This window comes from Erinaceus europaeus, chromosome 1 (genome assembly GCF_950295315.1).
Source record: "Erinaceus europaeus chromosome 1, mEriEur2.1, whole genome shotgun sequence".
In the NCBI taxonomy this organism is placed as follows: Eukaryota; Metazoa; Chordata; class Mammalia; order Eulipotyphla; family Erinaceidae; genus Erinaceus; species Erinaceus europaeus.
Window position 1 is genome coordinate 127,129,909 of NC_080162.1, and position 24,931 is coordinate 127,154,839.

Consider the following 24,931-nt stretch of genomic DNA (forward strand, 5'->3'; position numbering starts at 1 on the left):
CAGGCCTCCAGAACTTTCTCTCCTGTCAGCACAACACTCACCTACTGTCTTAGTAATGTGTAGAAGGGCTGTCGCCAGAAGCAAATCAAATCCAGCTGGCAGACGCTGTTACAAAAACAAACCAGATTCCATAAGACCAAAGGCTTCAGTGTGTGTGTGTGTGTGTTCATAAAAATCTTCAATATTTATATGGGATATCTCAATTTAATTTGGGGAAATGATGGATTTTTTATCTGTTGCTCTATCCCAGCATATTTCTTTATCAAAGTGACCTTGAAAAAACTGTCATTTGATGTGAAGTCTACAAAAAGCAAAAATCCCAACCCACTGAGGGCTTACAGAGAACTCATTTTCACAGTTGCGTCCTAGACTTTTCATATTCACCATATCATGTTCCTGTGAGGTGGAAATTAGTATCACAACTATGATGAAATTAAGACTCAAGAGTGCATCTAGTTATAAAAGAAACCCTTGGTCTAACAGATAATGGGGTCCTATATTAGGTCAGAATGTCAGTTAGCAAACACATTCAGAAATTCCGCCTACATTCTAGGATTCTGGGTTGCCCTCAGAAGGGGCCTCATCACCTGAGAGCAACTGAGGTATGTACACCTTTCAAAATATGTGCCTTCCTTTTTCATTATTGGGTAGAAATATAGAAAAATTGAGAGGGAAGGGGGACATAGAAGAGAGACAGAGAGACACCTGCAGCCCTGCTTCACCACTCATGAAGCTTCCCCCTGCAGGTGGGGACCAGAAGCTTGAACCAGGGTCCTTGTTCATTGTTATGTGTGCATTTAGACAGGTGCAGCACCACTTGCTAACCCCCCCCCAGTATATTTCTTCTAACCTTAACTGCTAAACTCACTGCGAAGACAGGAGACTTGTTCTGTCTCACTCACTTTATCATCAAATGTGTTTATTCAGTATGTGTCCATCATATTGTGTGATTTAAAAAAAAAAGATTTTATTTATTTATTCATGAGAAAGATAGTAGGAGAGGGGAGAGGGAGAAAGAACCAGATATAACTCTGGTGCATGTGCTGCGGGGGATTAAACTCAGGACCTCACGCTTGAGAGTCCAATGCTTTATCCACTGTGCCACCTCCCGGACCAATATTGTGTAATTTCTATAAACAAAAGGGCATAGAAGACCTTGAAAGACATAGATAATGCACCAAAAATTGTTAACAGATTGTTAGACTAAGTAAAGACAGTATTCTTCTTTTTTATTCCCCAAGATTTTATTTATTTATTAATGAGAAAGATAGGAGGGTAGATTACTGCTGGGGATTAAACTCAGTACCTCATGCCTGAGAGCCAAATGCTTTATTCACTGAGCCACTTCTTGGGCCACAATACAGCATTCTCGAGGGGTTATGTGAGAATAATGGAATACTAAAAGTTTTGAATGGTGGGGGCCAGGTATTGGTGTGCCTGGTTGAGTGCACATATACCAATGCGAAAGGTCTCAGGTTCAATGACCCGATCCCCAACTGCAAGGGAGAAAGCTTCACAAGTGGTGAAGCAGGGATGCAGGTGTTTCTCTGTCTCTATCCCTCTCTATATCCCCCTTCTTCTCAATTTCCAGCTGTCTCTATCATAATAAATAAAGATAAAAATATTTCAGAGCGTAGGGTGGCATGGCTGCTAGTAGGAGACTTGCTATCTCTTGCTTGACAATTGCGGCTCTATATTGAACAGCAGAAGTGGCCTAAGACTCTGTTGTAAGGTAGGAGAAGATGGACTGAACCAAACAGACTGCGCAAAAATCCATGGGTGGAAAAGAGCCCCTCAGGAACTAAAGTCGCCAGGAAAAGTGGCCCCTCCACCCGCGGAGTGAAAAGGCCTCATGGCTATAGGCCCCAACAGTGGCGCTTAGAGAAATCTGTGGTTCTCTGGAATCCATGATCTTCTGATCCCGAAGCTGCTGTTCCAGAGGCTGGTGAATGAGGTCGCCCAGGATTTCAAAACTGACTTGAGGTTTGAGAGCGTTGCCATCTGTGTTTTCCAGGAGGGTATTGAAGCATACCTGGTGGGCTTATCTGAAAATCTTAATCTGCTTGCCATCCATAGGACTTGTATGATAAAACAATGGGATTTTCAAAGTTAACCCAATCGCCAGATAATTTGGTTATAGCAATATCTATTGCCTTCTTAAACCCTAAGACAGCAGGAACCTTCCCCATTCTCTATAAAAACCCATATTTCTCCCAGGCCTGGAACCTCTGGGGTGGGACTCACTTTCCTGCATGCTGATAACACATTTGCTGATCTCACCCTAATCAATGCAACCAGTACTGCTTTGGCATGTTTCACTTCGTACTGTGTCCAGAGATGTCAGGTGAGGAATGTCAACCCTCCAGCTTCATTACTCGAGTGAGACCTTTCCTAGCTCATAGGACCCCTTAATTCCCTTTCCAATGGTGCACTTCCTAACAAAGCCTCAAAACCTAGATAAATACTGGGGCCCAGGAGATAGGGCATACCTACACATGTATCCATAAGTTAGGGGAAAATATATACCTTAAAGCAAGAGTGCACAACAGTTTGCATTGAGTCAAAAAATGTAGCAAGCAAGTAGAAAGACCTAAAAAAAATACCATAAAGCACCTAATCAAATAGTTTATACTTAGACCTAGATACCCTCCTCACCTCTCTCCTACTACACATTCCTCAATGACTTCAAAGCTAACACTGGCAGACAAAGTAAGCATTACAAAAACTGGATAAGGGAAAGAGACCGGCATACTTTATTTTATTTTGCCTCCAGGGTTATTGCTGGGGTTAGGTGCCTGCACTATGATTCCACTGCTCCTGGAGGCCATTTTTTCCCCACTTTGTTGCCCTAGTTGTTACCCTTGTTGTTGCCATTATTATTGCTGTTGTCATTGCTGATGTTGGATAGGACAGAGAGAAATCAAGAGAGAAGGAGAGACAGAGAGGAGGTGAGAAAGACACCTGCAGACCTGCTTCACCACCCATGAAGACACCCCTGCAGGTGGGGAGCGGGGGGGGGGGGGGGAGACTCTAACCAGGATCCTTCCTCTGGTCCTTGTGCTTTGCACCACGTGCACTACTTAACCGGTGGCGCTACTGCCCAACCCCCAAGACCAGCATACTTTAATGATGGCTCTTTGGTCACTACCAGCCCACTCTATCAACCAGGGCCCTGGTCAGGGAGCCCTGGGATTCCCACACAGATATGATGAGAATCATATCTAGACCTCGAACAGATCCCTCTCTCCACTATCACTGGTCATCTCCATCAGGAACAACATAATGGACCCCTTTGTGGGGTCCCTATAAGACTTTGCCCTCAGTGTGGATCAATGGTAGGGAATGTTCCATTCTCCGAAGTGAGGTTGGACAATATACTCTACTTACTACCCAAGGAAGATGGGTACTGAAATTAGTGCAGCCTAGTATGTTCCTAGCCATGACCACAGAATGCGAACTCAGACCTACAGGGATGCAGAGGTTACAGAGGCTTCTGTGCTGAATATGAACCCCAGATCAAATCGATGGGGTTTACAGTTAATAATATTTATATACTTTCCCCATATTTGGTAGCTACTCTCTTCCCTGACCCAGCTTTCTAGTCCTTTTTCCAACTATAACACCATCTCCCAACACAATAACCTGGGTCCACCATATTAGATGTTAGGCTCAGGCAAAAACTAGTAAAGTCATGGGCCTCTTGGAATATACCTAAATTAGACCTGCTGGGAAATTGTGCAGATGCAGTCACATCTGCCATGTTGTCCCCTCAGGCTATTGCTAGTTCCCTCGAGAGTTGGGACATTCTTGGGAGCACCTGTTCCGCCATGTTGTGCCCTCGGGGCATTGTCAATTCCCCGTGATAGTTGGAGTGCTTTGGTTACTCCTCCCCCTTCCCATTCCCTCAAGAGTTATTATCCTACCCTGGAGTGCTATGGTCACTCCTCCCTCTTCTCATTCTCGAGAGAGCTATTCCCATAAAAGCCCTTCTTCTTCCGCACCTCACTCTCTTGCCGGCCCTTCACTTCGGTGGTTAGACACAGGGAAGGTTGCTGCGTGAGGGGGCCATTTTTGCTACCTCCATGTGGCCCAAGCTGCTTCTCTCTCACCCAGCTCTGAGGTGCCAGTGCAAATAAAGATTTGCGTTCCCTCTTCGCTCCGGATCTCCTCTCTCTCTTCTCTGCGGTGCAGCTCGACATAGACCTACCAGCTTTTTCCAAAATGGAGACCTTAAATCTTCCTCTGCAATATTCTTGCCCTTAGGTTCATGACCTTTAGGTCAACAATTTGTTCTGCTTTATATCTTGACTCTTTTTCAGCCACCAGGTTCTAGATGCTACTATGATGCCAACCTGACTTGCCTGGGCAAAAGACCTCACCAATGTGTCCTAGAGCCCCACCTCCCCAGGTCCCTGCCCCACTAGGAAAAGAGAGAAACTGGCTGGGAGTATGGAGCCATCTGCCAAAGCCCATGTTCAGCAGGGAAGCAATTACAGAAACCAGACCTCCCGCCTTCTGCACCCCATAATAATCCTGGGTCCATGTTCCCAGAGGGATAAAGAATAAAGAAGCTATCAATGGAGGGGATGGAATACAGAGTTCTGGGGGTGGGAATTGTGTGGAAATGTACCCCTCTTATCCCTCTTATCCTATGGTCTTGTTAATATTTCCATTTTATAGATAAATTTTTAAAAAAGCGAGATTCACCATCATGCCCAAAGACATCTAGTTGGTTCACCGGATATATAAGTGAATGTGCATATATTTACACACATTTACATACAGTTACACACAGGTCCACTCAAAAGGATTGAAATATGCAATCAAAATATTAAGTATGGTTTCTCTGTAGAGTAAGGTTATAATTCAAATTCCACCATGTCAATTTCCACCATGTCAAATTCCACCATATCATTGGATAGAGATAGAGAGAAATTCAGAAGGGAGGGGGAGATAGAGGGGAAGAGACAGAGAGATAATTGCAGCACTGTTTCACCACTTGTAAAGCTTTCCCCTTGCAGGTGGGGACTAGAGGCTCGAACCCAGGTCTTTGTGCACTATAACATGTGCACTCAAGCAGGTGTTCCACCACCCAGCCCCTTTATAACCTCTTTCTTTCTCTCTTTCTTTCTTTCTTTCTTTCTTTCTTTCTTTCTTTCTTTCTTTCTCTCTTTCTTTCTTTTTTTCTTTCTTTCTTTTTTACCAGAGCACTGTTCAGCTCTGGCTTATGGGGGTGCAGGGGATAGAACCTGGGACATTGGAGCCTCAGGCATGAGAGTCTCTTTGCATAACCATTATGCTATCTACCCCTGCATATAACCTATTTCAATTAAATGTTGGGATCACAAAATGAAGTACAATACTGATACATGCACACATTTCCACTCAACAAAAGGATTGGAAATATGCAAATCATAATATTATATATGGTTTCTCTGTAGGGTATGGTTGTGATTCAAATTCCACCATGTCAGAGTGTTTTCAATAGCAAGCTAGAGATACCCTATTGCAGCTTATTTTCCTTTGATATTATTCTAAAGAAAACCGTCTTTCCATAAAAAGGGAAGAGAAGGGACAGAGCAGAAGAAAAAAAAATTGGATCAACCTTTTCCACAGACCTACTCTGAGTTCCAGTCTTTTTTTTTTTTTCCAGAGCACTGTTCACCCTGGCTTATGGTGGTGCTTGAAGGTTGTTCCTGAGACCCTAAAACCATGGGCATAAAAACCTTGTGCAAAACCATTATGCTGTCTCCCCAACCCTTTTATTCTCTTACTTAATGAATAAAATCTGCCAAGCCTCAGTCCCTGTGCTAGATTCAATATTTGATAGTTTCTCTGATTTCTCTATATTAACAGCCTATTAAAGATGCAGTCTTGATAAAAATCAAGTCAATACAATTGGTGGGGTCTGACCACACAGGATTGAGCCAAAGGAGTTGTGGGACAATGGAAAATGAGTGGCTTTTATAATTGCCATTGTCAACAGCTTTGAAATAACAAAACAATTTCTTCCTTCCCTGGGCTTACCCTTAAAGGTAGGATGACAAGCTGTGAAGCCTCACAGTTCATGCTCAGTCAAAATTAGCTAGAAATAGGCACTGAGAGTAGTTTCTAAAAAAATTATGTTATGGGGGCCAGTTGGTGGTGCACCTGGTTGAGTGCACATATTACAGTGCCCAAGGACCCTGGTTCAAGCCCCCAGTTCCCACCTGCAGGGGGAAAGCTTCACGAGTGGTGAAGCAAGACTGCAGGTGTCTCTCTATCTCTCTCTCCCCTCTCCATTTCTGACTATCTCTATCCAATAAATAAATAAAGATAATAAAGAATTTTTAAAAGAAATTATGTTATGTAAGCAGTGATTATATGCATTGATTTGAACAAATTACCAGAAGTTTTTTTTTCCTAAGCAGAGATCATCTGACAGCAGTAGAAACTTGAAGAAGTGGACTCTCTACAGGAATGGCTATAATAATTGACTCACTGTGTTAATGGAGTCCCTTTTATTTATATGGGCATTTTAATATCAGAACTGTGTTGCCCAGTATTTATTTATTTATTTATTTTAGCCTCCAGGGTTATTGTTGGGGCTCGGTGTCTTGCACTACAAATCCACTCCTCCTGGAGGCCATTTTTCCCATTTTGTTGCCCTTGTTGGCACTGTTGTTGCTTTGTTATTGTTGTTTTTATTGTTTCTTTTTTAAATTTCTTTATTGGAGGGTTAATGGTTTACAGTTGACAGTAAAATATAATAGTTTGTACATGCATAACATTTCCCAGTTTTCCACATAACAATTCAACTCCCACTAGGTCCTCCACTTCCCGTGTTCAAGTTATTACTGTTATTGGATAGGACAGAGAGAATTGAAAGAGGCGGGGAAGACAGAGAGGGGGAAAGAAAGATAAACACCTGCAGACCTGCTTCACCGGCTTGTGTAGCGACCCCCTGCAGGTGGCTCCACCATAGGTCCTTGTGCTTCCTAACAAGTGTGCTTAACCCACAGAGCCACCGCCTAGCCCCAGACTTTTTTTTTTTTAAACCAGAGCACTGCTTACCTCTTGCTTATGGTGGTGCTGGGGGGATTGAAAATGGGACTTTGGAGCCTCATATATGAAAGTCTCTTTGCATAACCATTATGCTATCTATCCCCAACCCCCAGTACTTCTCAGCCATGACTGTACATTGAACAAACATGTGCCCATTTTGGAAACTCCTGCTGCTCAGATTTCTTCCAGAACATTTGAGTTTGAAATTCTTGAGCATAGGTATTGGCCTTATTTTTTTTAATTCCCAAACTTATTCTAATCTTCAGCCAAGAATCAAAAACAGAAGTGTAATCTTCTAACTTAATCATCTCCAAAATGAGAGCAATATTCTGTTTGACCAGCACCTGAGAATTATTACAAGGAACCAATGAAATATTACATGTGAAAATATAGAAGTGTAAGGCTTTATGTAAATGTGAGGTCATATTCCTACTTTAATGATTCATGTGTAGCAATCCTTGATAAATATATATACTTTTTGGATTGCTCATTAGTTTGTTATAGATTAAGTATAACTCTGGGACTGGGTGGTGGCGCACCTGGATGAGTGCATATGTTGCAATGTACAAGGACCCGGGTTCAAACCCCAGTCCCCACCTGCAGGGGGAAAGCTTTGTGAGTGGTGAAACAGTGTTGCAGGTGTCTCATCACACCCTTCCCTCTCAATCTCTGGCTGTCCCTAGCCAATAAGGAAATAAAGATTAAAAACAAAAAAGATTAAATATAACTCAGGATCATATAAACTTTTTTTTTAATATATAGGGAAAAAGAAAGAGAAACCACAGCACCAGTGTCCTTTAATACAATGAGGTCTGGACTCCAAGCAGAGAAGTGCAGATGAGAAAGCAGCACATGCTGCAAGTGAGCTATTTCTCTGACCCCATATACATCTTTTATGAAGTCAAAGTTAACTACTTAACAGCCCAGACCAAGTCAGCATTGATATTGAAAAGTCCAAAATATCATGTTCAGTTGTCGGGTTGTGTCGCAGGGGAGAGAGAAGAGACCAGGAACTCGTGGCAGAGTGGGAACGCAAATCTTTATTCACACGGATGCTCCAGAATTGGGGGTGAGCACAGTGGTGTAGGCCATGTGGAGCTAGCAAAATGTCCGCCTCCCACTATGCCCACCACCCCATCTCCGGGTCGGGTTGCAGAAGAGAAAAGAGAGGAGAAGAGAGAGCAAAAGTGGAAATAGGAGAGGCTTTTATGGGAGAATTCCAGAAGTGGCAAGTCGGGACAGGAGTGGCTAGGAAAGGGGCTGGAGAGAGGCAAAAGGCATGTTGGGAAGGTGGAAGTGTCCTTAGCAACTGTTGTAATGGGAAAAGAAAAAAACAGTCAAATAATATACATATGAAGAATCTGCTTAATAGTAAATGCTAAAGGAAAACTGGGGTGGACCAGCTTCTAACCAAAGAGCACAAAAACACGGAAAAGATCTATGCATGATAACAGTTATACAAACAGACTCTCAGGCCTGAGGCTCGTAGTTCCCAGGTTCTGTCCTCCACATTACCATAATCCAGAGTGGAGAAGTGCACTGGTTAAAAAAAACCAAAAAACCTATGCATGATAACATTCATGGCAGCACAATTTGTAGTATTCAAAATTTGAAAATAATCCAAATGTCCAGTTACAGCTGAGTGGATAAGGAAGTGTGACACATAGACACTGGAATACTACTCAGCTATAAGAAATGGTGACATCTTATTCTTTTGCTGCAACATTGGTGGAACTGGAGAGAAATATGATGAATGAAATAAGCCAGAAGGAAGATAAATACAAGTTAGTCTCTCCCCTAGGTGAGACCTAAGAAACAGAACGGGGGGGGGGGGGGGTTGGGTGGTAGCGCAGCTGGTTAAGCGCAACTGACACAAAGCACAAGGACCGGCATAAGGATCTTGGTTTGAGATCCTGGCTCCCCACCTGTAGGGGAGTCGCTTCACAGGCAGTGAAGCAGGTCTGCAGGTGTCTATCTTTCTCTCCCACTCTCTGTCTTCCCCTCCTCTCTCCATTTCTCTCTGTCCTATCAAGCAAAGAATGACATCAACAATAACAATAATAACCACAACAAGACTACAACAACAAGGGCAACAAAAGAGGTAAAAAAAAAAATGGCCTCCAGGAGCAGTGGATTCATGGTGCAGGCACTGAGCCCTAGCAATAACCCTGGAGGCAAAAAAAATAATAATAACAGAACAAGGGAAAATATAGGGTGAAACTTCAATGAATATAGCCAAATATAGTAGATTTGGCAACCCAAAAGGGGGGAGGAAGAGAATGAAGTGTGTGTAATGGTGGTAGTGGTGGGTAAGCCCAGTACTCAGTGGTGGAAGATGACAGCTTGATATAAATACAGTATTAATGCCAACAATAATTCTGTAAATCAGCATTTCCTCAATAAAGTGATACTAAAATTGAAAATAGAAAAATAGTGTGAATGTAGAATAAGTATCTTTTGTTAAGGGACTCAGACTATTATGTAGCAAAGAAGGGATTCTTTTTTTTTTTTTTTCTTTACCAGAGCACAGCACTGCTCAACTCTGGTTTATGGTGGTGGAATCTGAGACCTCAGAGCCTCACACATGAGCATCTGTTTGCACAACCATTATGCTACCTCCCCATCCACGATTACTTCTTTATTCTAAGAATAAAAAGGTGGGTTTCTCAGATGGAGAGGTCATATTCACTGATACACTTATCCTGCATAATAACCACCAAACTACATTCTTCTAAATGACAAGTGATGGGAAATAGTGATGGCTTCTTTTACTAGGAAAAAGATTAAAAGCCACTGGGGCAAGGGTCTCTATTACTGCTGGCTCACAGGGACACTTTACTGGAAGAGGCCTATGCTACAGACAGCTCAGGCGGGGGAGCAGCAGGAGTTGTCAGGGTCTGCTGAAGAGAGCCCCAGGTGGGTCAGGAGAGAGAGAATAGGAGAGGGAGGAGAGCGAGGGAGAACAGATAGACACCACACTCTATTGGAGGGTGAATCTGAACTCAATGTTTATTAGACAGGGAAGCGTTTATATACCTTTTTTTTTAGCATTTACATGATATTTTGAAAGCAGAAATCTAGAACAGAAAGTAAAGCATCTCTGATAATTGTGGTTATTTCAAGGGAGTGTCAAGCCCTGCGGGAGTAACCTATAATGCATTCATGAGTAGGAGCTCTCTGTAGAAACTTAACTTTCTCCACTGTGAAAATCTAACTCCCTCCTTAATCATGGGGGAGCAGCATAAGCGAAGGCTTTGGCTTCTAAGGGGGGCAACATATGATTGAGAAATCTTCTTAAAAGTCTATGTATGGGGAGTCGGGCTATAGCACAGCGGGTTAAGCGCAGGTGGCGCAAAGCACAAGGACCGGCATAAGGATCCCGGTTCGAACCCCGGCTCCCCACCTGCAGGGGAGTCGCTTCACAGGCGGTGAAGCAGGTCTGCAGGTGTCTATCTTTCTCTCCTCCTCTCTGTCTTCCCCTCCTCTCTCCATTTCTCTCTGTCCTATCCAACAACGACAACAACAATAATAACTACAACAATAAAACAACAAGGGCAACAAAAGGGAATAAATAAATAAAATAAAATTTTTTTTAAAAAAGTGTATGTATGTCTTCTACTCCTGATACCTCTTTTGGCTCATTTTTAATATATTTACTAATTTTAATTTATCTACATTAGGGACTCTAGATCTACTGCAGTCTCTGTACCTGGTGCACCACAAATGTGTCAATTGGGTATATAATTTATAACGTGTTCTGAGAGGAAGCAAACACCAAGGAGGTCTGCTTCTTGCTAATCTTTCTAAAAAAGGACAAACTATACCAGGATATATGAGTGCCATAAATACTAACTTTTCTGTCACCTTGTATGTAGGCAACGGTATAGTGCAAAGGGCAGTCAGTGGGCTTAGGTAAGTATTTGCAGTAAAGATAGGGAGGAAACCACAGTCTACTACCCAAGGGGTAAGCTGGTCCCCATTTGGTCATAACTGTAGGTGCTGGTCTGTGGTAGGACCCTCTGTCTGGTTTTCTAACTTGCTGAACTCTGGGTTTTTTCTTCAGTTTCTATTTCTTGAAAATGTGAGTCATCAGGGACTGTATCTCGGGCTGGGCCTCTGGGAATTAGTGACTGAGTATCCTGGTCATTTGTTATTAATCTATAGACCAGGGGAGCTTATCCCCACCTGTTCCCGCCAAACATAAGACTCACTGTAATCATAAGAATAATGAATTATAATCTAAATTTGATCGGCATGCCATGTCCCGTTCCCAGAATCACTCTTCCTTGAAGATGTGGTTCCCGGGTGTTGAGTTTGTCAGACCCTTCGTTTCTGGTTTGATAGGGACGTGGCAGGCCTACAGTGGTAGGTAGTGGCGCACGTAGTTAAGTGCATACATTATAGTGCACAAGGACCAGGTTTCAAGTCCCTGGCCCCCACCTGTAGGGGGGAAAGCCTCATGAGTGGTGAAGCAAGGCCACAGGTGACTCTCTGTTTATCTCTATCTCCTTCTACCCTCCCAGTTTTTCTCTGTCTATATCCAGTAAATAAGTAAAAATACTTAAAAACAAACAAGTAAAAAACTTTTTTAAAAGATATTTGTGTGTGTGTGTGAGTGAGGCAAGTGTAATAGGAAGTAGGTGAGAAGGGTATCTAAGTCTAAGTAGACACTATTTCATTATGAACTTTATACTGACTCACTGAGGACTACTGTGTACTTTTGCTTTCAGGTATATATTTTGTCCTAATTGATGGATACATGTGAACCTGCGCTCTATCTCATGGGACCTGGTCTATATCTAGGTTTTGGGACTTTGTTAGGAAGTGAACCACCTGGAATGGAATTAGAAAATCCTATGAAAGGAAGAGTCTCACCCAAGTAATGATGCTGAAGGGTTGACATTCCATGCCTGATATCTCTGGACAGAGTCTGAAGTGAAGCATGTGGAGGCGGTACTCATTGCGTTGATAAGGTTGGGATCAGCAGATGCACTATCATTTGGTATGAGCTGAGAGAAGCATGCAGGAAAGTGAGCCCCTTTCTGAGAAAAAGATCTTATTTGATCCTCTCTGAGAGAATAATCCCACCAATTTATGGAAAAACAAAGTACAAATTGCAGCTAAAGTTAAATTTTCTGTTCTAGGAAAAAAAAAGTATTCATATTTCTTGATTTATTGTGTGAGCTAGGCACTTTATATCTGTTCTAGCTTTCAGATAAACCTGCAAGAATATTTTTGAAAGATTAAGGTGTGAAGTCAGTTCAGTGGATCATGAACAGTGACTCTAAATTAATTACAATGAAAAAAGAATAAAATATGAGGTTCAGGGAAATGACTCATCAGTCGAGTGCATACCTTGCATGCATGAGGCCCTGGGTTCCATCCCTGCTACCTTATTTAAAAAAATCTTTTTTTAATGGAGCAATGCTCTCAGTCTCTCTGACAACAACAAAAAATTGCAGAATAATATGAGAGCACACTATGTATTAAAATTATTTTTAGTTATAACTGTAGAGGTTCTGTATGCAGCTTATTGCATCATTATATAAGATTATGTTTTAGGCATGGTACAGGAGGCAGCACAGTGGATAAAATGTTGGGTCTCAAGCATGAGTCCCTGAGTGTAATCCCACAGTACATATACCAGAGTGATATCTGGTTTCCTCTCTCTCTCCCTCTTTCTCTCTCTCTCCTCCTAACCCTGTCATTACTAAACAAAATCTCTCTTTTTTTCTACCAGAGAACTCCTCTGCTCTGGTTTATAGTGGTGCTGGGGATTGAATCTGGGACCTTTACTGCTTTAGGCATGAAAGGCTTTTTGCATAACCATTATGCTATCTCCCCAGACCTAAATAAAATCTTCTCTCTTTTTTAAAGATAATATTTTTACTCTAGTCTGTTGCCAAAATTCATGAAAGAAACACCCCAAAGAAATGGTTATTGTGAAGTCTAATTTAGAGTCAAATAAATGAAGACTCAGATATCTGAAATAGTCCACCAAAGACCACATAGTTAGCAAGAGGCAGATTCCTTTTCTCCGTTACACCACACTTTCTCTTGAAGAAGTCAAGTCTTAGTAAAGAAGAAGAAATAAAAGATGTCTGCTGAAAGCAGACAGACATGTGGTAGTAGTTACAAATTTTAAATAACATTATTTGAATGACAGTATTGCAACTTCCTCATTGTATTGACATTTAACATTTTCCAGACTCACTGATTTATTAACCCTCACCACATAACTCTAACCACAGCTTGAACTCCAACTAAATTCTCATTCTGCTTTCATCACTTTTAAGCTTGGATGAAACTCCTCTGCTGTGGGTTTGTTTTGTTTTCATTTTTCTTTTGTTATTCCAGGCACATCATTCCTCTGGTAGGAGCTATACACCCTCTCCCACCACCACCCTTTTCTGGACTTCCTCACCATCTTGTGAGATGTAGTCTTCCCACACCTGGGCTGCCTCCGTAGATGCTTCTGCTGGAGTAACTGCTTAGACTGATTTGCACAGGAGCACAACACCTGGACAAACAGGACTCAGACTTGTCTGCTCTAAGGGCAATATTGCTCTACTGGCTCATTTTACTGGATATAGCACTGACCATCTCCACCTTTCCAAGAAGGCCTCTTATTAGCAAGACAAACTTCACTGTGTTTTTGACAATTAGAAAATACCACTGGGAGCTGGGCGGTAGCGCAGTGGATTAAGCACATATGACACAAAGTGCAAGGACCCACATAAGGATCCCGGTTCAAGTCCCAGCTCCCCACCTGCAGGGGAGTTGCTTCACAAGTGGTGAAGCAGGTCTGCAGGTGTCTGTCTTTCTCTCCCCTTCACTGTCTTCCCCTCCTCTCTCCATTTCTCTCTGGCCTATCCAACAACAATGACATCAATAACAACAATAACCGCCACAACAATAAAAAACAAGGGCAACAAAAGGGAAAATAAATTTTAAAAAATATATATATATACAAAGAAAAGACCACTAAAGTGATGGCTTAATGATTTGATGTTTTTGTTCTTGAGCCTTTTCTGTTTCTTCAAGACTCCCCTCCTCAAAAAAAATATCTATTTCATGAGCTAGAGAAAACCAGAGCAAGCAACACTCTGGCATACATAATGTTGGAGATTGAACTCAGGACTTTATACTTGCAAGTACAGCACTCATCAGGCTGTATTTTTTTTTAACTGTGGCTAAGTCAAACCCTGATTCTTTTTTTAAAAATTTCTTTATTGGGGAATTAATGCTTTACATTCAACAGTAAATACAATAATTTGTACATGCATAACATTTCCAAGTTTTCCATATAACAATACAACCCCCACTAGGTCCTCTGAATCCTTCTTGGATCTGTATTCTCCCCACCCACCCACCCCAGAGTCTTTTACTTTGGTGCGATACGCCAATTCCATTTCAGGTTCTACTTCTGTTTTCTTTTCTGATCTTGTTTTTTAACTTCCGCCTGTGAGTGAGATCATCCCATATACATTCTTCTGTTTCTGACTTATTTCACTTAACATGAATTTTTCAAGGTCCATCCAAGATTGGCTGAAAACGGTGAAGTCACCATTTTTTACAGCTGAGTAGTATATATACATATATATACCACAACCTGCTCAGCCACTCATCTGCTGTTGGACACCTGGGTGGCTTCCAGGTTTTGGCTATTACAGATTGTGCTTCCAAGAACATATGTGTACACAGGTCTTTTTGGATGGGTGTGTTGGGTTCCTTAGGATATATCCCTAGGACAGGAATTGCAGGATCATAGGGTAGGTCCATTTCTAGCCTTCTGAGAGTTCTCCAGACTGTTCTCCAACAGAGGTTGGACCAATTGACATTCCCACCAGCAGTGTAGGAGGGTTCCTTTGACCCACACCCTCTCCATCATTTGCTGCTGTTACCTTTTCTGATGTATGACATTCTCACAAAAGTGAAGTGATATCTCATTATTGTCTTGATTTGCATTTCTCTAACAATCAGAGACTTGGAGCATTTTTTTCATGTGTTTCTCGGCTTTTTGGATCTCTTCTGTGGTAAATATTCTGTCCATGTCCTCCCCCCATTTTTCGATGGGGTTATTTGTTGTCTTGTTGAGATTTGCAAGTTCTTTATATATTCTGGTTATTAGCTGTTGGTATGCATGAGACCCCTTCTGTTTCATTTGGTTTAAATCCCCCCTGCTTAACACTATTCTATTTACATAACCACTTCATTCTATTTATATAACCGCTGTTAACAAGCACTTCCCTCCAGGGCATTGGTTCAATCCCCACTGTTTCATGATATGTTTTTGCTCCACCCCCCCTCCTTGTCACACTCTGATTGTCACCAGTCACTTTTCTCTCCACCCTCTCTATGTCACACCCTGTTTCCACCCTACTTGTCAAGTATATATAAAGACAGCATTGTGAGTTTTAGAGTACTTTACCTTTAGTTTAGCTCAGCTCAGCTCGGCTTAGATTGTGCTGCGTCCTGCATGAATAAAGAGATACTGCCTACAGCTCAACTATGAGTCCCTGGTCGTCTGTTACCTGCCCGTGAAGCCAGCCCGGCGAAAACAACCTAACCCGTCGAAAACGACATATGGCGCCTACAACGTGGGACCAGACCTGCGCAACTCCCAGATAAGTGAAGACTTTGCCTACCTATGCACTATGGTCTTCTCTTCTACTTACGAAGAGGTTTGCCAAAGCCTCTACTGTTTCATTATGAGACAGTTTCTCTGTCTCTGGAACATTTTACTCTGGGCCACACTTCGGTTCCCTCACTGGGAAATTTGGTTTCTTATGACCGGGATCATAGAGCTTGGGAGATGCACGGAGATTTCTCCTTGGACTTTCTGGATTCCCTCTCCCATGTTTCCTGAGGAAAAGGACTACATTTTGCTCCGGGCCACAGTTTGGTTCTTTATGACCGTGATCGTAGACCTTGGGATATGCATGGGGATTTCCCCTGGAACTTTCTGGACTTCTTCTCGAATGTTTCCCATGGAGAAGGACTACTCTAATTTGAAGAACATTCTCGAGTACCCTGGCAGTTCCCAAGTATGGAGACATGTGGTTAGTTCTACTCTCCTGATTGGATTCTTTCTTCAATGGGAAGACGCTTTTAAAAATGGGTGCCTGAAGCAATCCAGCAGGAACAGTCAGAAACACCCTAAATGGAATTTCGAGGACCTTTTTGGACTAGGTCGCCCTCCGGGGATTCTTAATCCTACATGGTGAGATCTTGATAATCTGGTTCAAGTTGCGTTTCATAAGAGAATGATTTGAATGACTGAATTTTAACATTGACTTAAAAAAAAATGCTGGACGCAGCCATGATTTCTAGAGACATCCAGAAACAATCCAAAAAATTGTTTTTTCCCTCCTTTGATTTCTCTTTTACGTCTTGACATGAATCTGAAACATTTAATCCTGAAAACTGTATGAGTTATGGGTGGGGCAGATAGTGCAATGATTATGTTAATTATTCTCATGCCTGAGGCTTTTAACCGTGGTTCTTCTGTTTACCTTTCTATATTTTATTGAGTTTAAACTGTTTAAACAACCTTAAAATCATACTAGAAAGGACTTCCAATTATAATGGAGTTATCAATTATAGTAAACTTCTAATCTGCTACAAGTTTTGTTCAACAAGTAAGTGAATTTCAGCTCTCAAAGTCTTCACATGAAAAAACATCTACTCAAATGGAATTCCTGGAAATCCATTTGGATCCGGTTCTCTGACATCACCCCCGGAAACCAATGATGAGACCTGGCACGACCTGAAGAAACAGATTCACAGACTCCAAAGATCACTCTCTACAGAAAAGCAGAATTCAGGTGGCCGACATTCCCCATCGAGACAGACATACAGCGTTTCATCCCTTGGCATTTTTCTTCTGTGGTCAGCTACTTTGGACTGACACCTCCATCGGACTTACTGGTACACACTGCTGTGTTTCTCAAAGACAAACTTCAGCCAGTTGCATTGAAACTTTATAGACCATGTCCCCTCGCCTGCAGGCTCTGTCCCAGAGGCAGAAAGCTCCCCCTCCTTATTAGGTTATGCCCACAGAGGCATGAAGCGCCCCAAGAGGCAAGAGATGCCCACAGAGGCAGGAAACGCCCTTTGAGGCAAGAGATGCCCCCAGAGGCATGAAGCATTCCCAGAGGCAAGAAATGCCCTTTGAGGCAAGAGATGCCCCCAGAGGCATGAAGCATTCCCAGAGGCAAGAAATGCCCTTTCGCCTGCTAGGCCTTGCCCTTTGAGGCAAGAAAAGCTCCACTTGGCATCACACCGGTTATTGCTGCTCGTCTATTTTGTTTTCCATGTCATATGCCAGTTCTTTTGAAAACGCCTGTACAATATACATTTCTGTTCACCCCGCAATGGCCATTAGTTAAAAAGAAAGGGGGAATTGTTGGTATGCATGAGACCCCTTCTGTTTCATTTGGTTTAAATCCCCCCTGCTTAACACTATTCTATTTACATAACCACTTCATTCTATTTATATAACCGCTGTTAACAAGCACTTCCCTCCAGGGCATTGGTTCAATCCCCACTGTTTCATGATATGTTTTTGCTCCACCCCCCCTCCTTGTCACACTCTGATTGTCACCAGTCACTTTTCTCTCCACCCTCTCTATGTCACACCCTGTTTCCACCCTACTTGTCAAGTATATATAAAGACAGCATTGTGAGTTTTAGAGTACTTTACCTTTAGTTTAGCTCAGCTCAGCTCGGCTTAGATTGTGCTGCGTCCTGCATGAATAAAGAGATACTGCCTACAGCTCAACTATGAGTCCCTGGTCGTCTGTTACCTGCCCGTGAAGCCAGCCCGGCGAAAACAACCTAACCCGTCGAAAACGACAATTAGCCTCTTGTCTGATGTATGACATCTTCTCCCATTCTGTGAGGGATCTCTTGGTTTGGGTAGTAGTTTCTTTAGCTGTGCAGAAGGAACCCTGATTCTTTTTTTTTTTTTTTTGAACCCTGATTCTTATCCACAAAAATCTTTCTGCCTAAGGAAAAATAATCAAACAAAAGTACCCAAACCCACAAAATTGGAGGAAAACCTTTTACTTCAGTTGAGATTAAAAGGAGAGAGGCCGGGTGGTGGTGCACCTGGTTGAGCATACATGTTACAATGCGCAAGGACCCAGATTCAAGCCCCCAGTTCCCACCTGCAGGGGAGAAAACTTTATGAATGGTAAAGCAGGGCTACAAGTGTCTCTCTGTCTCTCTTCCTATCTACCCCTTCCCTCTCAATTTCTGACTGTCTCTATCAAATAAATAAAGATAATATAATTTTTTTAAAAGGTTAAGAGGAGACTGGGAGTAGGCAATGACACATCTGTTAACCAAACACATTAACATGCATGAAAACCCAGGTACAAACTCCTCTTCCTCACACCTTCGGGGGGGACACTACACAATGGTGAAGCAGGTCTTCAAGGGCCTTTCTCTCCTTTTTATTCCCTCTCTCCTCTCAATCTCTGTCTCTCTCTCTCCAGGGGTTCACTGGGGTTCAGTACCTGCACTTGAAACCCACTGCTCCTGCGGTTTTTGTTTCAATTTTTTTGGATAGGACAGAGAAAAATTGAGAGGAGAGGGTAAGAGAGGGGGAGAAAGAGACACCTGCCAACCTGCTTCACTGCTTGTAAGGAGACACCCCTCTTCCTGTAGGTGGGGAGCCAGGGGCTTGAACCGGGATCCTTGGGTGAGTCCTTGTATTTTGCACTATGTGCACTTAACCCCATGTGCCACTGCCTGACTTCCATCCCTCTCAATTCCTCTATGTTCTGTTAAATAAAATAGAAATAGAGAGAGAGAGAGCAAAGGAGGAGGAAGAGAGAAAGATGATGATGAAGGAGGAGTAGAGAAAGAATAAGCTGGTGATGGAGGAGGAGGAAGGAAGGAAGAAAGAAAGGAAGAAAAAAATGTCCACCAGCACTGAGCTCCAACAATAGCCCTGGTGGCAATAATTAAAAAAAAAAAAAAGGGAATTACAGGAAAAGACACATTAATTTCCAAGCCAGTGCAAAAACTAAAAAGCTAATTCCCTTATGAAAAGTCAACAAGAAAGAGCCAGGTGGTGGCACACCTGGTTGAGCACACATGTTACAATGTGCAAGAACCCAGGTTCCGGCCTATAGGGGGAAAGCTTTGCAAGCGATGAAACAGGGTGTCTGTCTCCCTCCCTCCCTATCACCCCTTTCCCTCTTGATTTCTGGCTGTCTCTATCTAATAAATAAGTAAAGATAATTTTTCAAAAAAATAAAGTCAACAGGAATCTCAAAAGTGGTGACAATAGAATGAACATTAGAGTAATGTGAGACTGTGAAATGATATAGGTCACACACTCATCAAATCCATCCTGAAGAGGGAAGATTTCACTGTTAGTATTTATGCTGGTTCCACTGCCTAGAAATTTAGACACTAATTAAAGTGGGGGCGGTTTGTTTGTTTGCTTTGGGGGATTCTGTTTGTTCATTTATACCAGAGCACTGCTCAGCACTGGCTTATCATGGTATAGTGGACTGAACTGGCATTTTGGGTGCCTCAGGCTTGAAAGTCTTTTTTAAAATTTTATTTATTTATTTATTTTGCCTCCAGGGTTATTGCTTGGGCTCGGTGCCTGTACCACGAAGCCACTGCTCCTGGAGGCTGTTTTTTCCCTTTTTTTTTTTTTTTGCCCTTGTTGTTTTTATTGTTGTTGTAGTTATTGTTGTTATTGCTGTCATTGTTCAATAAGACAGAAAAAAATCGAGAGAGGAAGGGGAGAGGGGGAAAGAAAGATAGACATCTGCAGACCTGCTTCACTGCCTGTGAAGGGGTGCCAAGCAGGTGGGGAGCCAGGGGCTCTAACCTAGATTCTTACTCTGGTCCTTGCACTTCTCGCCATGTGCACTGAACCCACTGCACCAACGCCCGACCCCACCCCCAGGCTTGAAAGTCTTTTCCCATAACAGTTATGCTGTCTCCCCTGCCCACTTAATGAGCTTCCTTTCAAGCCCCTTCCTCTACAAAAGTAGACACTATGATTACCATGCTCCCAGTTTAGGTTGTATAACTACTTTGAACTAGAACTTACTATATAAGGTCCTGAATTGATGTATATTACATACATTACCTTCATATCCTGACAGTACTCTAAGAAAGAGCTAGGAGAAATAGCAGAGCAGTTTCTTTTCTTTTCTTTTCTTTGCCTCCAGGGCTGTCACTGGGGCTCAGTGCCTGCACTATGAAGCTGCTGCTCCTGGAGGCCATTTTCCCCATTTTGTTGCCCTTGTTGTTGCCATTGCTGCTGTTGTTGGATAGGACAGAGAGAAATCAAGAGAGAAGGGGGGGGGGGAGTGAGAGAGGGAGAGAAAGATAGCTGCCTGCAGGCCTGCTTCACCACCTGTGAAGCGACCCCCCCTGCAGGTGGGGATCCCGGGGCTGAACCGGAATCCTTGTGGGTCCTTGCCCTTTGCACCATGTGCTTAACCCATTACGCTAACGCCCAACCCCCGCAATTTCTTTTATTAGTAGTAGTATTAATTATTATTATTATTATCTTTCTATTTATTGGATAGAGACAGCCAGAAATCAAAAGGGAAGGAGGTGATAGAGAGGAAGAGAGACAGAGAGACACCTACAGCCCTACTTTACCACTAGTAAAGCTTTCTCCCTGTAGGTGGGGACCAGGGGCTCAAACCCAGGTCCTTGCACATTGTAACAAGTGCGCTCAACCAGGTGCGCCACTACCTAGCCCCACATAGCAGTTTCTAAAAGAAACTTTTATGCCTGAGGCACCAGAAGTTGCAGGTTCAGTCCCCAGCTATTGAATGTTGGTCTGTTTCTAAATTCTGCTTCTAAGACCCCCTCTGCTTGACATTGTGGTCTACTTACATAATCATTGTTTTGTTCACACTGGTTTAATCCCCACTGGTTCTCTGGCTTTTTCCTTCTATCTCCACCCCCTATCCTACTTACATCCTCTTCTGACCTGACACTTCCGCCTCAGGAGATATAAATAGGACAGGATTGTAATTAGAGATAGATCGAACTGCATTCCAGCTAAATAAAGATTGAACTGCGTTCCCAGCCCAGCCATGAGTCCCTGGTCGTCTCTCTCCCTCCTGCGAAGCTAGCCCGGCACCCAGCACCACTATAAAACAGAGCTGAGCACTACTCTGGCAAAAAATAAGTAAATAAAACTCTAAGAACTAATAATTATTCCGTGAGTCGGGCTGTAGCGCAGCGGGTTAAGCGCAGATGGCGCAAAGCACAAGGTCCGGAGTTTGAGCCCCTGGCTCCCTACCTGCAGGGGAGTCGCTTCACAGGCAGCGATGAAGCAGGTCTGCAGGTGTCTATCTTTCTCTCCCCCTCTCTCTCTTCCCCCTCCTCTCTCCATTTCTCTCTATCCTATCCAACAACGATGACAACAATCATAACTACAACAATAAAACAACAAGGGCAACAAAAGGGAATAAATATATAAAATAAATATTTTAAAAAAAGAAGTAGTAATTATTCTTAATCTGTTTTTTGCAGATGAGAACATTAAGTCTTAGAGGTGACTATTGACTTGTTTATGGTTATTTACCACAAAGTGGAATTTTAGGGAAATAACAAAGACTACATTGGAAATAAATGTAGTAGAAACTAAAAAAAGAAAAATGCCAGAAGATCAATGAAAATATGAACTAATTTATTAAAAAGATAAACAAGCCTTCAATTAGACAAAGGGGAAAAAGGAAATGGCTTAATAAATAAAATTACAACTGGAAGAGAAAACATATCTGATAGGACAAATAGATATTGGTAGGGGAAAGGGAGCTAGAGAGGGAGAGAGACACCAGTGTGTCTTGGAACCTCACCTCTCCAGAACCCTGCCCCACTAGGGAAAGACAGAAGCAGTCTAGGGATACGGATCAGCCTACCAATGCCCATAGCCAAAAAGGAACAATTACAGAAGCCAGAACCTACACCTTCTGTACTCCAAAAATAATTTTATCCATATTCTTAATAGTGGAGAAATGATAAGGGGAAGATGACCAGAGAGAGGAGGGAAAAGGAAGGGATATTTGCATGTAATAATGGTGTATGTGCGACTTGGAAAGTAAGAGAATATGGGATATATATATATATATATATATATATATATATATGGACAAATATATACAAATATAGACAGATAACTGTAGAAATAATAGTTAACCCATATCTGCAACCTTGAGAGAACTGCTGTAGCTTACAATGGAAGGATGGGGGACCCAGAACTCTGGTGGTGGGCACGGTGCAGAGTTGTATCTCTATTATCTTGTAAATTTATTAATTAATATTAAATCACCAGTTTAAAAAAAAAAAGAGGGAGAGAGAAAGAGAAACACCTGAAAACCTGCTTTACTGCTTGTGAAGCGTCCCCCCTACAGGTCCTGAGGAGGAGCTGTAACATGGGTCCTTGTACATGGTAGCCTTTGAGTTCAGCTGGGTGCATCACTGCCCAGCCTCCAGAGATTTGCATTTTGTTGGCATGCTTGCACTGAACAGGTTAAAGAGAGAGCTTTCAATCAGTCAGCACACCATTTTACTGGAGAAACCTAACACATGGGGGATAAACAGAGGAGTGAGAAAACAGGAAAAGGACACAAAGATGATGTGTGTCCTGGCACTGTTTGAATCCTCATTTCTTTGACTCCTGAATTCTAGTACTATTTTTATCAGTGCTTCACAACTCTAGGCCAACCTTTTCAGATACAGAAAGACAGAGACAGAGGGAAAGAGAGAAAGACATCACAGCACCAAAGCTTCCCCCAGAGTAGTGGGGGCTGGGCTACAACCTAAGTTGTGAACACAGCAAAGCAGGCACTCTTACTTTTATAAGAAACAACTTAAAAGAAGGGGTAAGTATAGCTTGTCTTAAGAGGTATTAATAACTGAAGTCTAGAGTCTAGTGGTTTCATATTTCATCAGATTTCCAGAGCAGACTACTTCCTATGTGCTTAACCAACTAGAATTGAATCTCTATTATATACAACCCCAAATCTTAACCATTAAAGATTATAATGAGACACCTAGATAAATTGTGACAGAAACTTATGGAAGAAGTATGTACCTTTTTAAAAAGCATTATTTCAAAATAGATACAATCACATAGAAAATAGCATTAAGTGAAGTGAAAAATAACACACAGTGTACATTTACATAATAGTCTGCATGATTGAACTTGGACAGGAGTTGGTGTATTGTACCAAAGTAAAAGACTCTAGTGGGGGTGGGGGGGGGTCACATCCTGGAACATGATGGAAGAGGAAGACCTAGAGGGGGATGAATTGTTATGTGGAAAACTGACAAATGTTATACATGTACAAACTATTGTATTTTACTGCTGAGTGTAAACCATTAAACCCCCATAGAGAAATTATTTTTTAAAAGTCTGCATGATAAGAAATTTTATAGAATAAGAGTCAGTACTCAAAAACATAGTTATGTAGACTGAAAAATGGTTCCCCAAATAGATCTATATCCTAATTCCAAGAACCTATGAATATTACCTTACATGGCAAAAGAAACTTTGTAATGTGAGTAAATGAAGGATCTTAGATTATCTTGGATCACAGTATCACATCAGTTCTAAGAGGCAGGTAGGCAGGTCAGAATCAGGTGTTAAGATGACAAAGGTAAAATTAGAACAATGTGTCTTAAGAAGGTGAAAATGGCTAACACAGTAAGAAAAGTAACTGTGGATAGATGTTGAAAATGGGGGTTTGAACGGTAGCGCAGCGGGTTAAGCGCACATGGCATGAGGCACAAGGACTGGTGTAAAGGTTCGAGCCCAGTGTACAGATACTAGTTCAAGCATCCAGGGTAACTTCCATACTCCCAGCCTGTCTCTCTCTTTCCCTAGTAGTGGGGCTCTAGGGAAGCAGGTCTCCAGGACACATTGGTAGGGTCGTCTGCTCAGGGGAGTCCAGATGGTAGCATCACCTGGTGGCTGAAAGAAGAGTTCACATATAAAGCAAAACAAATTGTTTACTAATCATGAACCTAAAGACTGGAATAGTGCAGATGAAGATTTGGGGGGTCTCCATTTTGTAGATAGCTAATAGACCTATTTTAGTTATATTCCAAAGGGCCCATAACTATACTAGTTTTTTTAAATAATATTTTAAATGAACTTGAAATTGGCTCCAATACCTGCTCAGCCCCTTCCAAACTCCAGCTTCAACCCAGAGTCCACGACTCTCCAGCAATAGAATACAACTAATCTAAGTTTCACTCTGTTTTTCTCCCCTTTCTTTCTTTGCTTATGTTCCAGTTATGAGTGATTCAGGGAAAACAGTGTTGAAAATGGAAAGGTAATAGATTTTGCCTCTTAACCTCCAGACAGGACAAACCCTGTAAAAAACTTGAAGTCAGCCCAGTGAAATTAGTTTCAGATTTTTGACCTCTAGAACGAAAATATAATAAATTTATGTTGCTTAAGGACACTATCTCAAAGGCAATTTTTATAGCAGCAATAGGAAACTAATATAGTAGTTGTCTGTGCAGTTTAATAAATGTTACTTTTATAAGAAATAATTTAAAATAAGGAATAAGTATAGCTTGCTTTAGGAGGTATGAATAATATTTCTTTACATTTTAGCATAGCTTGGTTCCTGTTGCTTTCTAGAATGATAGAATATAATCACAGTGAAGTCTTATTTCAACATGTATCTCAAGAGGCTCTTTCTTTTTCCATGAGACTTTTTATTCTACATTAATTTTGACTATCCAGTTCCCTCCAGGAAAGCTATGTCTTTTGCTGTTAATATCCAACTGGTAATTTAAAGTTCATTCTCAAGATTGACACCTGATAAAAACAAAAGAGCTACTGATACCCTCAAGTCCCCAAACATAATAAAGGCAGAAA

At 42.0% G+C, this 24,931-nt stretch overlaps 1 pseudogene; it reads left to right on the top strand.

Annotated features, from left to right (window-relative positions):
• Positions 1–509: 509 nt before the first annotated feature.
• LOC132542286 (NADH dehydrogenase [ubiquinone] 1 alpha subcomplex subunit 6-like) overlaps positions 510–24,931 on the top strand; it is a 72,152-nt pseudogene continuing 47,730 nt past the window's right edge.